This window comes from Quercus lobata, chromosome 2 (genome assembly GCF_001633185.2).
Source record: "Quercus lobata isolate SW786 chromosome 2, ValleyOak3.0 Primary Assembly, whole genome shotgun sequence".
NCBI lineage: Eukaryota > Viridiplantae > Streptophyta > Magnoliopsida > Fagales > Fagaceae > Quercus > Quercus lobata.
In genome coordinates this window covers 102,910,008-102,923,604 of record NC_044905.1, presented here as the reverse complement: position 1 = coordinate 102,923,604, position 13,597 = coordinate 102,910,008, and positions in this window count along the sequence as shown.

Here is a 13,597-nt window from a genome sequence, read left to right as displayed (position 1 = left end):
TATAGATGCAATTGATGGAATATATTTCAGTGCATGGACTCCAGCATCAAAGCAAGTCAGTTATAGGAATAGAAAGGCCACAATCGTCCATAATATAATGTGTGCATGTGATTTTGATATGAATTTTACATTTGTTTACACAAGTTGGGAGGGTACAGCCAATGACTCATGAGTATTTTTAGATGCACTTCAAAGACCAGAAAATAATTTCCCATGGTCTCCATCTGGTAAGATATATTGTTTCCTCACTTACATACTTACAATTTTCAAGTTTAATCCATTCATCATGTCATACTTCTCTCTATCTTATTATTTTTTTGTTAGGTGGCTATTATTTAGTGGATTCTGGTTATCTATGCACCTTTGGGTTTCTACCTCCGTACCTTACTAAAAGATACCATCTATGAGACTTTTGAGGTGGGGATCATCTTGAAGGTGCTAAAGAGCTTTTCAATTATAGACATTCCTCTCTTCGTAATGTAATTGAAAGATGTTTTAGCGTTTTAAAGGCACGATTTCCGGTCTTAAAAATGATGCCCCGTTATAAACCATGTCGACAAGGGAATGTGATGAGAGCTTGTTACACAATTCATAACTTCATTCGAATGGCAACAAGAAATGATCGCTTGTTTACTTAGTTCAATATTGATAACCTTACTGTTGAAGGTGAAGATAAGAATAATTCAAGTAAGCCATTGCACAATATTGACTTAACTGATCAAGCTGCTAAAGCTATGGCAACTTACAGGGATTAGATCGCAAGATTGATGTTGGCAAATAATAGGCATCATTCATGTCATGTTAATTTTTTTTTTTGGATGAAATCGATTCCCTGGCATTGATGCCACGTTGTAAATTTTAGTTATTGATTATCTTTTATAATACTTGATTAAAGTGTTATAGTTTCAGTCTTATTTATATGATTAAAGTTTCAGGATTGAATGTTATATACAAAACATTTGATTTTATAATTCCTCTAAGTGCAAGGATTTAAATACTTTGGAGCAAACATGTTTTTGAATTAGAATAGATATAATTTAAAAAAAAAAAAAATTAACCAAACAAAAAAAATTCAACTTTTTCAAAAACAAATACCAAATAAATTTCTAGAATTTTGTTTTTGGAAAATTTTTTATTCCTTTCAACTAACCAAATGTGTTTTTCATTTTGAAAATAGAAAAAAAATTGTTTTTTTTTTAAAATTTATTTTTCCCTTGAAAACAAGAAAATGAAAATAGAAAACTAAAATAGTTACTAAACATGGCCTAAAGTTTTACAAAAAGAGAATACCAAAAAAAAAAAAAAAATTGCTCGCCAAATGTTAAAGTCATTATAAATATTAAATTTATCAATTGATTTGAAAGACAACTTTTTTAATAATATTAATTTAAATAAATCTTAGGAAGCAATTAAAGAAAGCCGAAGAATATACAAGGTTCGACATGATTTCTATGTCTAGATGATCATATTTACTATGCTCAACTTCTTAACTCAATTCTCACTATTGAGAACTCTCTATTCTGTGTTTTCCAGTGTGACACATTCATAGAGTTTCGCACAAGAGAAAAATACTCTTTAAGGCTTATAATGTGTTCTCTAAGTATTGAAAACATTTCTATCTCTCAAAAAAAAAAAGTATTGAAAACATATTTGACAAAATAAGTTAATTCATGGGTCTTTTTTTGAGAAGCTAATTCATGGGTCTGATCATTCAATGAGACAAATAAATTTATAGGTCTTGGCCATTTATTTTATTGTTGGTAAGATGATCTTTGTAAACCTTAAATGGAACTCAAGTTTAATCATATGTGATAATGTGAAAGCAATATAACCCAAGTTATAATATGGGGGTAGATATCTTTGGGCCAGTTGGATCGAGCCCAGCACTAGCCATTTTCAACAGAACACTAATGATTCTTCCTTAGACAACATGAGAAAGCGGCATTTTTAGGAACCACGATGGTGACTGGGTCAGTGCTTTGCTCAATCAATTGATATTATTTTTCTTCTTAAAAAAAAAAAATTGATATTATTTTACAAAAGGAGATCGAATACAAAACAAAAGAACCGTTCACCAAGTGTTAAAGTCATTATAAATATTAAAGTTATCAATTGATTTGACGGACAACTTTTTTTAATAATATTAATTTAAATAAATCTTAAAAATAATTCCAAATTCTAATTCACCTAAAATTAAACGGTTCCTTGATTTGAATTTTCACTTTTTGTAATTTATCTTAATTTCATCATTTATTATTATCTTCATTATCAAAAATTTGATTACAATGTCTTCTTAAAAAAAAAAAAAAAAAAACTTGTTTGTCTTTTAAATTTCCAGCATGAATTCACCGTTTTCTTAATACGTTATCCTTTTTCAATTAAACTGTTATTTTAAATTCTCCAAGTTACACTCTCTCTCCACCCCCCTCTTCATTTTTCTAGCAATTTATCTATGTTCTCATCTTTCATTTTGGTATATATTTTTTCAAAAACTTTCAAGTTCATGAACAATTTGATTAGATATCTGATGCACGAAATCTGTATGGTTTTCATAGTATTCTTTGTAAGTCAACTTGTTATTTCATTCTCACATTTCGATACATTCCAATATCTTAAATTTTTTGTGTCATTGCAAAATTTGCATGCTCTAATAGTGCTTTCACATTCTAATTTGTTCAGGTATAAAAGAAAAAATAAATAAAGAGAGATTTTACTATCTTGATTATACTATTGCTTAATTTAAAGATCATATCACCATGTTTAGGGTTTGCAAAATCTTCACCAAGAAAAATGATGTAAAATATTAAAATACATGCTAACGGGGATTCCATAAACAAATGCGGTAATGATGATGCAATACTGGAATTAGTAGGGAAATAATTAAAAAAAAAATGATATTTTAGAAATTTTTTCTTTCATAAAAAAATTAAGACTTACACAGAAATGGTTTGGTAAAAAGAAAATCGAAGAGGATTAATATATATATATATATATATATATATCCTAAAAGAATAAACTCAAAGAATTGAAAACCTTGACACTAGAATCAAGAAAGAGAGCGCGGGACAAAATAGTTTAGCTTTCTATTCTTCGTATTGATGAAGAAGAGATGAAGTTGTTTACTTTTGTTTACCAAGAAAAGAAGTTTACTTTTAGATCTTGAAAATAGCTAAGATGCTTTTATTATTAAGTTGATCATATAAATTATCCAAAATACCCGATCCCAAAATGAGGTGATGCTGCAGTAGTGGTAGTGGTGGCGACAAGAGGATTAATTTCGTACTGGAAGCCATATTGTCTTTAGCCAAGAAAACGATATATTTTGGTACTAGTCAATACATGTATATCATTTCAGCTTACCACTAATTCTATAGTAATAATGATAACAATAAGGACAAAATTTAGGTATAGAATTTGTACAGTACTTAGGTGCTGTTCCTTAAGTTATTATTTTAAAATTCTGTCATGTAGACTTTTTTTCTAATTAAATAGTCACATGGTTGAATCTTAAAAGGAAAACCTAAAAAACAGCACCTTTTTGCCATAACAATAAGAACACAATAATTTAAAAAAAAAAAAAAATTAATACTATCTAACTAATGTACAATATATATAGTTTATTATAATCTATAGTATATAATAAAATGTACTTTTTTTTGAGCTAAAGATCCGTATTGTACAATTACCAAGTGAAAGGAAAAAAAAAAAAAAAAAATACACCTTTCAAAAAGAAAAAAGAAAAAAAAAAAAATACACCACAGGTCACGTGAGTGAAACGTGACCATTTTGGATGGGTATAAGTGAGCGTAAAAGCCTTGTCATTTTCACTTCCCATCACTGATCACAAGTTTCAAAATTTTGCATTGAGATTCACAGGCGGTTAGAACAAGAAAAAGAGGGCGAAGTGCCGAAGTGTGGTAGAAAAACATAAAGAAGAAAGAAGTAAAAAAGGAGAAGAAGGCCACATCAGAGAACTGAGAAAGAAGCAGAATCTGCAGGTAAAGAAAATTTTCAAAGATTTTACAAAAAGCCTCAACTGCTTCTTCTATTTTTATTCTTGTTCAAATACCTTCAATTTCTCAGAAATCTACAAAACAATGGAGGTTTTTTATTTCGGCCCGGTATCCATTTACCAGCCGAAATTCGGTATACGCTCCGTAGTCAATTCGATATCTCTTGTGGTTTACACATTGCACCAAAGTTAGAATGGTTGAGTTTTTATAACTGCCCAAATCTTAAGAACCCATTGGTTGAGGAATTATCTAGTCAATATTTGAAGACAATTCATACCAAGTACATCTTTGAATGGAATAATCACCATTCATAGTAATAATAATTTGCAATTGGAAGTTGTCAATGAGGAAAAATATGAATTTCTTTACATTTTTCAAATTTATTCTTTAAAGAAAGGAATTATTACTGTTTGCGTAATACCCCAGAAAGCCATAAAATTATTGAAGAGTTTACATTGTTTGTACATATATTTCTATGATTAAAGGCATTTGTCCAAGCACCCTCCCTTTTCTCCAAAAGAGTCATCAGCACTACTTCTGGGGGTGTTATTCAACTTTTATAAAGAACTTTAATTTCTTGATAGGCTTATATAAAGAACTTTCATCTAAGTAGATGGGGGATATTTTCAATTTATGAATACTACTGTCTGCATTTATAATGAGATGATTCCCTCTAGACATTTACAGGTTTTTTATAGGTATCAGGGCACGATTTACATGGGTTTAAACTAGTCTAGAGCCAGCATTTGGTATCTCAGCTAACTGGTTGTCTACTGGAGAGAAATATGGTTCAGTGATCCACTAATGATTGCTGTCACGTGTGCCTATTTACATAATCTTGATTCTTGAAGAAAAATATCATAACTATGATCATCACAAAATGATGAAAAAGACATTTACAGGTATAAAAACACAAATTTTTTCCTTCAAGGCCTTAAAGGGACCAGACTCATGCAAGAGTTTCATAACAAACCTGACCTGCAAACAGAATAACTAATTAGATACGGTAAAATCACGCAAGGCATGTATGTAAGAATACTAAATCTTCTATTTCAGCAAAACGAGTACTTAATCTATGCGGACAAATATTATCAGCATTAAGGGACAATTAATTACACTGAAATTTCACTGCTCAGAAGAGAGAGAGAGAGGGGAAAGAGGTAGAGGTTGAAGGGGCATTGGAAGAGTATAAGAGATAAGAGTAAATTTGAAATTAAATAGTTTCCTATAGAGAAGAAGGGTCACTTTTAATATTATGCATGTGACAGAAGAAACTACATCACCACTCATGCAAAAAAACTATGCTATATGTATATGTAGTCTTACATCCACCATACACACTGGTTGCCAATTTGGATTATGTGTATTCGTGTACTCAATTTCCTGATATTCAACCCTCCTACCCATACTGTCGTGATTTTGCCGGTAAGCTTGAGCTTTGTGATAAAGTGGGAGAACAATCACCCTGGGCTCAAGGGTTCTAAAGTGCACTATCACATTCATAGCTATTTTTCATTTTTTGACAAGTAATTAATTATATTGAAACAAGAGCAAAGAGTAGTGCGCTGCCCTAATACACAGGATGTGCACTATCATGTTCATACTTATAGTCCAACATTATCATAGATATAGCTGTTTTTTCATAACATGAAAAATTTTCGAGATTGTTCTTCCGGTTATAGAACTGAAGGTAAGGAGTTGAGAATTGTAGATTATTTAGGTTCAACAATCAGATACAAACCTGGTAATAGCATACTTCAAAATGCAAACTTGGATAGTAAGCTCGTGGCTGACATCCCCATAGCCGCCCAAATAAAGTATCTCCTCCAATAAGATTAAGAGCTCCAGCAACAAGTTCTTCCCTTCTTCAGCAACAAGTAGTACCTGATCCCCATCTTTGATCCCATATTGTGGAAGAACTCCCTTGTTAGATAAGGACTACCCCACCTATGGATGAATCAACGGCATATCTAAGATGCAGAATCTCAAGTTTTTCGTATAATTCAACAAATCTTTGACAAAATAAGGTACAAAAAGCATATTGAAAATGGTTTTGGAAATTATATACTTTCACTAAATAACCAAAAAAAAAAACCATTGGTTGAGGAAGTTTCTTGTCAGTATTTGTGGAAGATCGAGAGTGAGAGGAGTTGGATTGGAGCAAGAGTCGCCCAGGTTACTTGGATGAAATTTTTGTTCCAATTGACATATGGGATTGCTGAGTACTAGCGATGTTTCCTAATCAAAAGTAGTCTGTGCATTGCCTTATGCAGGCTCATTGGTTCAATGTCAATTGATAGTATATGATTGTAACTTGTAAACTGAGGCATTCTTAAACCAGTTTCTGTCTGCTATGCTTATACTCTTGTAGCAACTATGGCGTTGAGACCCTAAGTTTAAGAATCCTAAGGAATTGCAATTCAGATCTTTGGTATGTTAATCTTATCAACATATCTAAATCGCATATAGTGTAACTCATTCACTATTTATCAAATGAATGCATAATGTTCAAAATACTTTTATTAATTAAAATCATCATACAAAATAGATTTTAAAGAACAAATCCCATCAATTATAACCATGAAGAGTGTAATCCCAGGTGAATTATAACTACAAAGGGTATGATTGAGGTGAATTAGAAGTTAGAACTGTGAGGGGTCTTATAACCAAGGAGGGTGTGATTCGAATGTATTGTTAAGAAAAATTTTACATGTTGAAACATCCAAGATTTTGGAAGTGGAAACTTGTGCTGGGATAATTTTACGTGTTGAAACCATGGTTTTAAAAACCGGTATGGTGAAAAAACCGATAAAGAGACTGATTATCGGTTTTATGGTCCGACCGAGATCGAACCGATGGTCGAACCGATGATGTAATAAATAATTTAATTTAAAATATTTAAATAAATTTTATGTGAATTTTTATTTTTCATAAATTATATTAAGAAAATATTTTAAAAAATAAAAAATTTTCATTATTCTTCATTTTTTTCCTAATTAATAATTATTAAAAAAGTATAATTTGCTATTTAAGCTTCATGTATATATATATTACAAATAATATTTTTTTTGGGTGAATATATAAATAATAGTTTGATATTTAACTTTCAACTTTTAACTATTTATTAAAAAAAAAAAAAAAACTCGAAAACCAAAGTTCAAAAGGTGAGAATGACTAGACAAGTCATTCATCACCTTACTTCTCTTGCATGCTTTTCCTTCAATAGCAAGTGTCAGACTCACTTACCCATACACGTTCACTCTACTTTGCTCTTTTGTTTTTTCTTCTTTTTTTTTATTCTCCTTAAATCTATAACCACACATTACCACCTACCCCTCAAATCAGATTCAAACTCCTTTTTAAATCTTACTCCTCTTCAGTTTTCTTTCCACACTTTTTCATAATGCAGTAAACTTCATTTCTGCCGCTCCCTCTCAAATCTCAAGTCATTCTCTTTCTCAAGATAAGTTTTTGATAGTCTTTCTTTACATTTTATTCCAGTCAAAGCTCAAAGCACAGATTTCTTATACATATCATCCAATAGAAGTATTTCTTTTATTTTATTTTCACCACAAATTTTCTCCAATTTTACTTTAGGGCAAATCTGAGAAGTTCTTTCTATTTTATTCCAGTTTTTTTTCTTGTTCTTCTTCAGATTCAAGAACCGGTTTAACCACACCGGTTCCCGGTTTTCCGGTTGAACCGGCCGATTTTCACTATTCTCCGATTTTTAAGCTATTTTCGGTTTTTAATGATAACCGGACCGGATTGATGTCCGGTTTCCGGTTGGACCGGCCGGTCCGGTCCGGTTTTTAAAACTATGGTTGAAACAACCTAAACTTCAGAAAAGAAATGTTTTGCTATGGAAGATTTTACCTGTTGAAAGTTGAAACTACCTAAACTTTAGAAATGAAATGTCGTGTGCGGGCCAAAATGGTCAAATACCATAGTTTGGTGAAATATTTGGCAATCTATCATTGTTTTCAAAATATTTGGGAAAATACCATCATTTTGAAACTTGAGTTTTACATGTTACTCAAATTCATAGAAATTGGAGTTTCCTAAAATTGCAAGTTCTACATGGCTTTTTTTAATTAAAAAAATTTCTAGGTCAGCGGGTGCCACTGTGGCATTTTTTCTGAAATTCAAGTTTTTGAAACTTGAGTTTCGCGTGAAACTCAAGTTTCAAAACAATGGTATTCTCCATAATATTTCAAAAACAGTAGTAGATTACCAAATATTTCACTAAACTATGGTATTTGGCCATATTTGGCCATTTTTGCCATCGTGTGTGATAGAAGGAACAATGGAGGCTTTGATCAATACCAAGGATTTTGGAAATTCTTGGAATTGTGGAGACTCTAGTCAATCCATTACCAGAATGATATGAAGCAGTTAAAAAATGTGAGTACCCCTGTTCCAGCTGCAATCAAACTTTAAGCTCGTTAATTAGGCTGTTTTCAATAAAGATCACGTTACCGCTTTACTAATAACATGAAAATTTAAACAGGGCTTTTCTAGCTTCCTCTTGTATCTATTGATATCTATTGATTTTGATTTTTGAAGGAATGGTGGAGATTTTGGTCAATCCTACTGCATCTGTTGATTTTGAAGGGATTGTGGAGACTCTAGTCAATCTAATAGTATCTATTTATCAGCCCGAGCTGTGAGTTACGTTTTTTAAGAGTAATTTTATGCACTCCAGATCCAGAGGATCCTTATTCCATGAAGTCTCAACTTATTAAGCAATAACAGAGAAATATTGACATAATGTAACTCCAATATATATTTCTTAAAATCTTTACATTTCAATGTTAAATAAGTGGTTTAATTTTTGGTCACATCATTAATTATTTAAATAGTAGATATTAAAAATGTAGTTGATGATGCCATAAATAGTAAATGGTTATGATTCTAGGAACTCTATAAAAGAAATAGAATGAACCTTTTGATTGGGCAAATTCATTTTGTTTCTTCTTTTCTTATTTTTTTTCGCTTGTATGACATAATCCTCAATTTTTCCCCCTCTTTTTTTTATTTTTTATTTTTTTATGAACATCTAAGTGAGTAATGGACATTTTAAATGTTTTTCTCTTACATTTTACTCATCAAATTAATGAAGACTTTAGTTCTTTTATTAAGAAGTAACGAAAAAGCAAGGAAAATATGCTAGACATGAAAAGTAAAAAAAAAAAAAATGCCTCTTTTCTAAAAAGAAAATTAGTACAATTACTTTGAAGTTTTGGCATGGTGAATTAATAGAACTAGCCACGAATCCGCGTGTTGCACGTGATGATTATTTTTATGGTGGTTTTATTAATTTTTTTTTTACAATTTAAACTAATCTAATAATGAGTAATATATTTCGTAATTATATTTTTATTTATTATAGAAACAATTATAAATGTAATATAGGAACAATACAAAACACCAAAAAAACGTAAAATGAAAAAAATTAATGAAACTTAACAATGATTAATTAAACCAATATTAGGATAAATTTTTTTTTTTGATAATCTATTAAGGTTATTTTCTTTGTAGAAATTATAATTTCGGCCACCCAAAACATATTATCAAATAAACAATTATTAGCAAAATCTAAGAATTAAATTTATATACATGCATTGTTATAAAATAATAATAATTAAAATAAAATTGCAAAAGGTAAAATTTGTCACCCATCTGATTATTTTCGTTTGGCTAACCTTTGCTTTTCTTTAAACTAGTCGGAAACCCGTGCAACGCACGGGATCTTACCTATTTATAATAGACTAAAATAATTTTATAAAATTTTAAATTGATTATGAAATTATACTATTGCGTGAATTGCTCCTATTTTTTTGAGTTACAATTTGATGAATAAGTCATTGCTTGAACATGCAATAGGTTGCAAAAAATCTAGCTAACAAATTTAGATATTGAAAAAAAATAACTAAAAAATTCTAATGTTAAAACGTCCGAAAGGAAAAAAAAAATATATATATATATATATATATATATATATATGACTACCAAATAGAGAAAATATAAGAGAAAGATAGGTTACCTTCAAGAGAATAATCCATAGTTATAACAGTTGAAATTTGCTAAACTGTTTCAAATATTGCAAAAAATTGAACCCAAATATTTAGATGGTCAAACTTTCAAAAGACAATAAAATTTAAAATCAAATGATTCAGAACCTACAAATTATAAAAACAAAACAAAAACAAAAAGTCATTATTGCGAGACAATTTCAGTAAGGATGGAAAGCTTTTCTAAGTTTTTTTTTATCCAATTCTTCCTAATTGATGAAAAATTTGGTTCAAACATTGTCAAACACTTTGAAGATGCAAATAATATAGGCTTCCAACATAATCTTTAATTAATAAACAAAGAAGCATGACACCATAAGAGAAAACATAAGATAACATATAGTGTATATACCTTACTCCACAATACTTGTAGTTATACTATATATTGTAAAGTACTATTCCATCGCCAATGAAAGTCATGTAAAATCTTATTCACAAAAAAGAGAAAAAGCAATAGCAAGAAAACTTATTCACAAAAAAGAGAAAAAGTAATAGCAAACGTACCAAAGAAATTGAAATTTAGGGTTTTCTCTCTTAGTGGAGAGAGACAGAGGAGATTGCTTTAGGGTTTTCAAAGATTTTGTCTCTTATATATATATATATATATATATATATATATATAGATAAGAGACTCCTATTAGGACTCTCTTTTAATTTAAAATTTTTTAAATTAAAATGATGATGTGGAAAATTGTGGGAGTTTCAAAGGCTTCGGTTTTATATATATATATAGATGAATAGCATTATAGAGTACTTCTAATACAACTATTAAGAGTACTTTGTCCACCACAAAGGATTAGAAAATAAACAAAAATTAGTAAAGTCTCATAGTTTAACATCTAAATTGAGCACTATAGAAAATCATGCTATGTAACAGAATAAATACCAAATTATCCAAATCATGCTATGTAATAGAATAATATTATATTTTTATATGCTATATTTAATTCTTTAGAATGCAATAGGATAACATTTAACAATCAAAGAGAATTAAAAAAAAAAAAAAAAAACAACAACAACAACAAAAATTTTAAAAATAAAACTAAATCACATTAACCCAAAATAGAGTTTTAAAGAATAAAAAAAATCATCAACCTAAAGTAGAGATGCAAGAAAAATAAATAAATCCACACAAAAATTTAGAGAGAGATAGAGAGAGAACCATTTTTTTGTGAGGGAAAACTATGCATAAAATAGAAGAGATAATGATAAATTTATAGTAAGAGGGTATAAATAAGAAGAGATAAAAATAAAGAAAGATGAAGGAAAAGAGGAAGAACGAGATTAATGTAGAGGGTAGTGGGGAAATGAAAAGGTAAGGGAGGGAGAAAGATTGAAGAAGTAGTAGGGAGATGAAATAGTAAGGCAGAGAGAAAGGTTGGAGAAGTATAAATATTAAAAAAATAAATGTTAAAAATAATTATAGGAAAATTGGAAAGAAAAAAAAAAAAGAATTAGATGCTGATGTGACTCAACTGGAGCATAGCAACCACAAATTCTATGCTTTAGCTTTTAGATATATATAGATATATAGATTAACTACATAGACAAACAAAACAAACATTCGACAGAACTCAACAGAGAAAAGATTGAAAATTTTCTAAATTCTTGTTCTACTTGCCTGGACTCTTGAGTGGCAAAACCAAGGATATTACACCAGTTGACGATGGAGGAGCTAGTCGAGCTTGTGCTGGCGTTGGTGGAGATGAATCAACTGTAGAGACTGAGCCAAGATTTGGATTGAGGGGGGCTGAAGTATGGAAAAAAAAATTCATGAAAATCCAAAATAACATTGGTTCAATATTTAAAAACTAAGAACAAATGAGAAATGATTATTTCTTAATATATTGTAATACATATGTTGTCACTCAAATTAATTATGGTTGCTAAATAAAAAATAATACAAGAGGGGTAGTAGATGCAGGAGAGAGAATCGGATCTATGAGGGGGCCATGGCTTATTGTTAAGGAGATTTTTGAAAAGCCAAAAGGGGTTGTAGCACCGTCCTTGATCATCAACTGCTTGAATTTTGGTGTCTGACTTTGAATTTGGATTCACTACTGGTTGAGTCTGAGCTCTAACGCTCACTTCTGCCAAAGCATCACAGAAATCCTAGTGCGTGATAAAGCTATCCTTCCTTCAAAAAATGAAAAAACCAAAACAACTTTAACAATCCTAAAACCCCTCAACAATTGCATTAACAAATTGAAATTTAAATCAAACATCAAAAGCAAAAGCAAAAGCAAAACAAAAACCTGAAGAACAAAGTCTCACATCCAAAGCATCACAGATACCTCAATCGAAGCAAACAAGTTCTATCAATATTTATACACCATGTGCAAAGGAAGACAGGAAGGAAGGAAATTGGATAGGCAGCCGTTACTACGAAACGGTAGAGTAGGAAGGTGAGTAGCTTTCAAACTCTCTGTTTTCTCACGCAATACCTGAAGGTTTCAATTTTTTTTTTCCCCCTTCCTTTAAGCTGAAAAGGCTCACACAAAACCCTAAAACTGAACTGAAAAGGTTTTGGGTTAGGCTTGATAGTGGAACTAAATAAACAAGAGGTGGGCTAGATTAATTATACAGATTTATTATAGGGTGATAGTGGAAGTAAATAAATAAGTAGTGGGCTCAATTTATTATAGGGCAATAGTGGAAGTAAATAAATAAGTAGTAGGTTGCATTAATAGGGTTGAAAATTGTAAAAACCATTTTAAAATTGTAGGACAAATTATATTTAAAAAAAGAAAGAATGATGTGATAGCTGATGTGACGTAACGTGAGAGCAGCAATATTAAATGCTATGCTTCAGTTTTTAGTAATATATAGAATATAGATGTCCATCCATTACTAAATGGAGCTTCCTTGTCAACTACATTCTAAAATCTGGTGCTTGAAAGAAAGGAAGGTGTACATAGGTACATTAACAAATTGAAATAGCCATAGCTCAAATTGCTTTGGACATTGAAATTTTAAGCATGTTAGGCATCAGCCATTACCATTCATATTGATAAATGATAGGCAAAAATGCAAAACTGACCCTTTAACTTTCAGTTTTTTTTATTTTAGTCCTCTAACTTTCAGTTTTGTCATTTCGGTCCTTTAACTTTCAATTGTTGTCAATTTGGTATTCCGTTAAACTCCAGTTATGTTCTGCCATTAATTGAGCCAAAACTACGCCGTTTTGGCTTTTTATATATAAATATATATATATATATATATATTTTTAAAAAAAAAAAAATAAATTTTAGAATTTAAAGATTTTTTTTTTTTTAAAAGAAGAAAACATTTATGTGATGAAAACCCAATTCGAAATTGCAACCAATACCGATAAAACCTCATTGGAGCTTAAGTTGAGGACATGGGTTTTCTTCTGTGGGGACCACGCGCTAAGGCTGAGGTTGATGTTGACGTGGCGGAGCACAGCGCATACGCTGACGGTGGCGGTGAAGACTATGAGGAGGAGAGTGCTGAATAGAGGGCGGACGAAGCATTTTTGTGGGTGTGGCA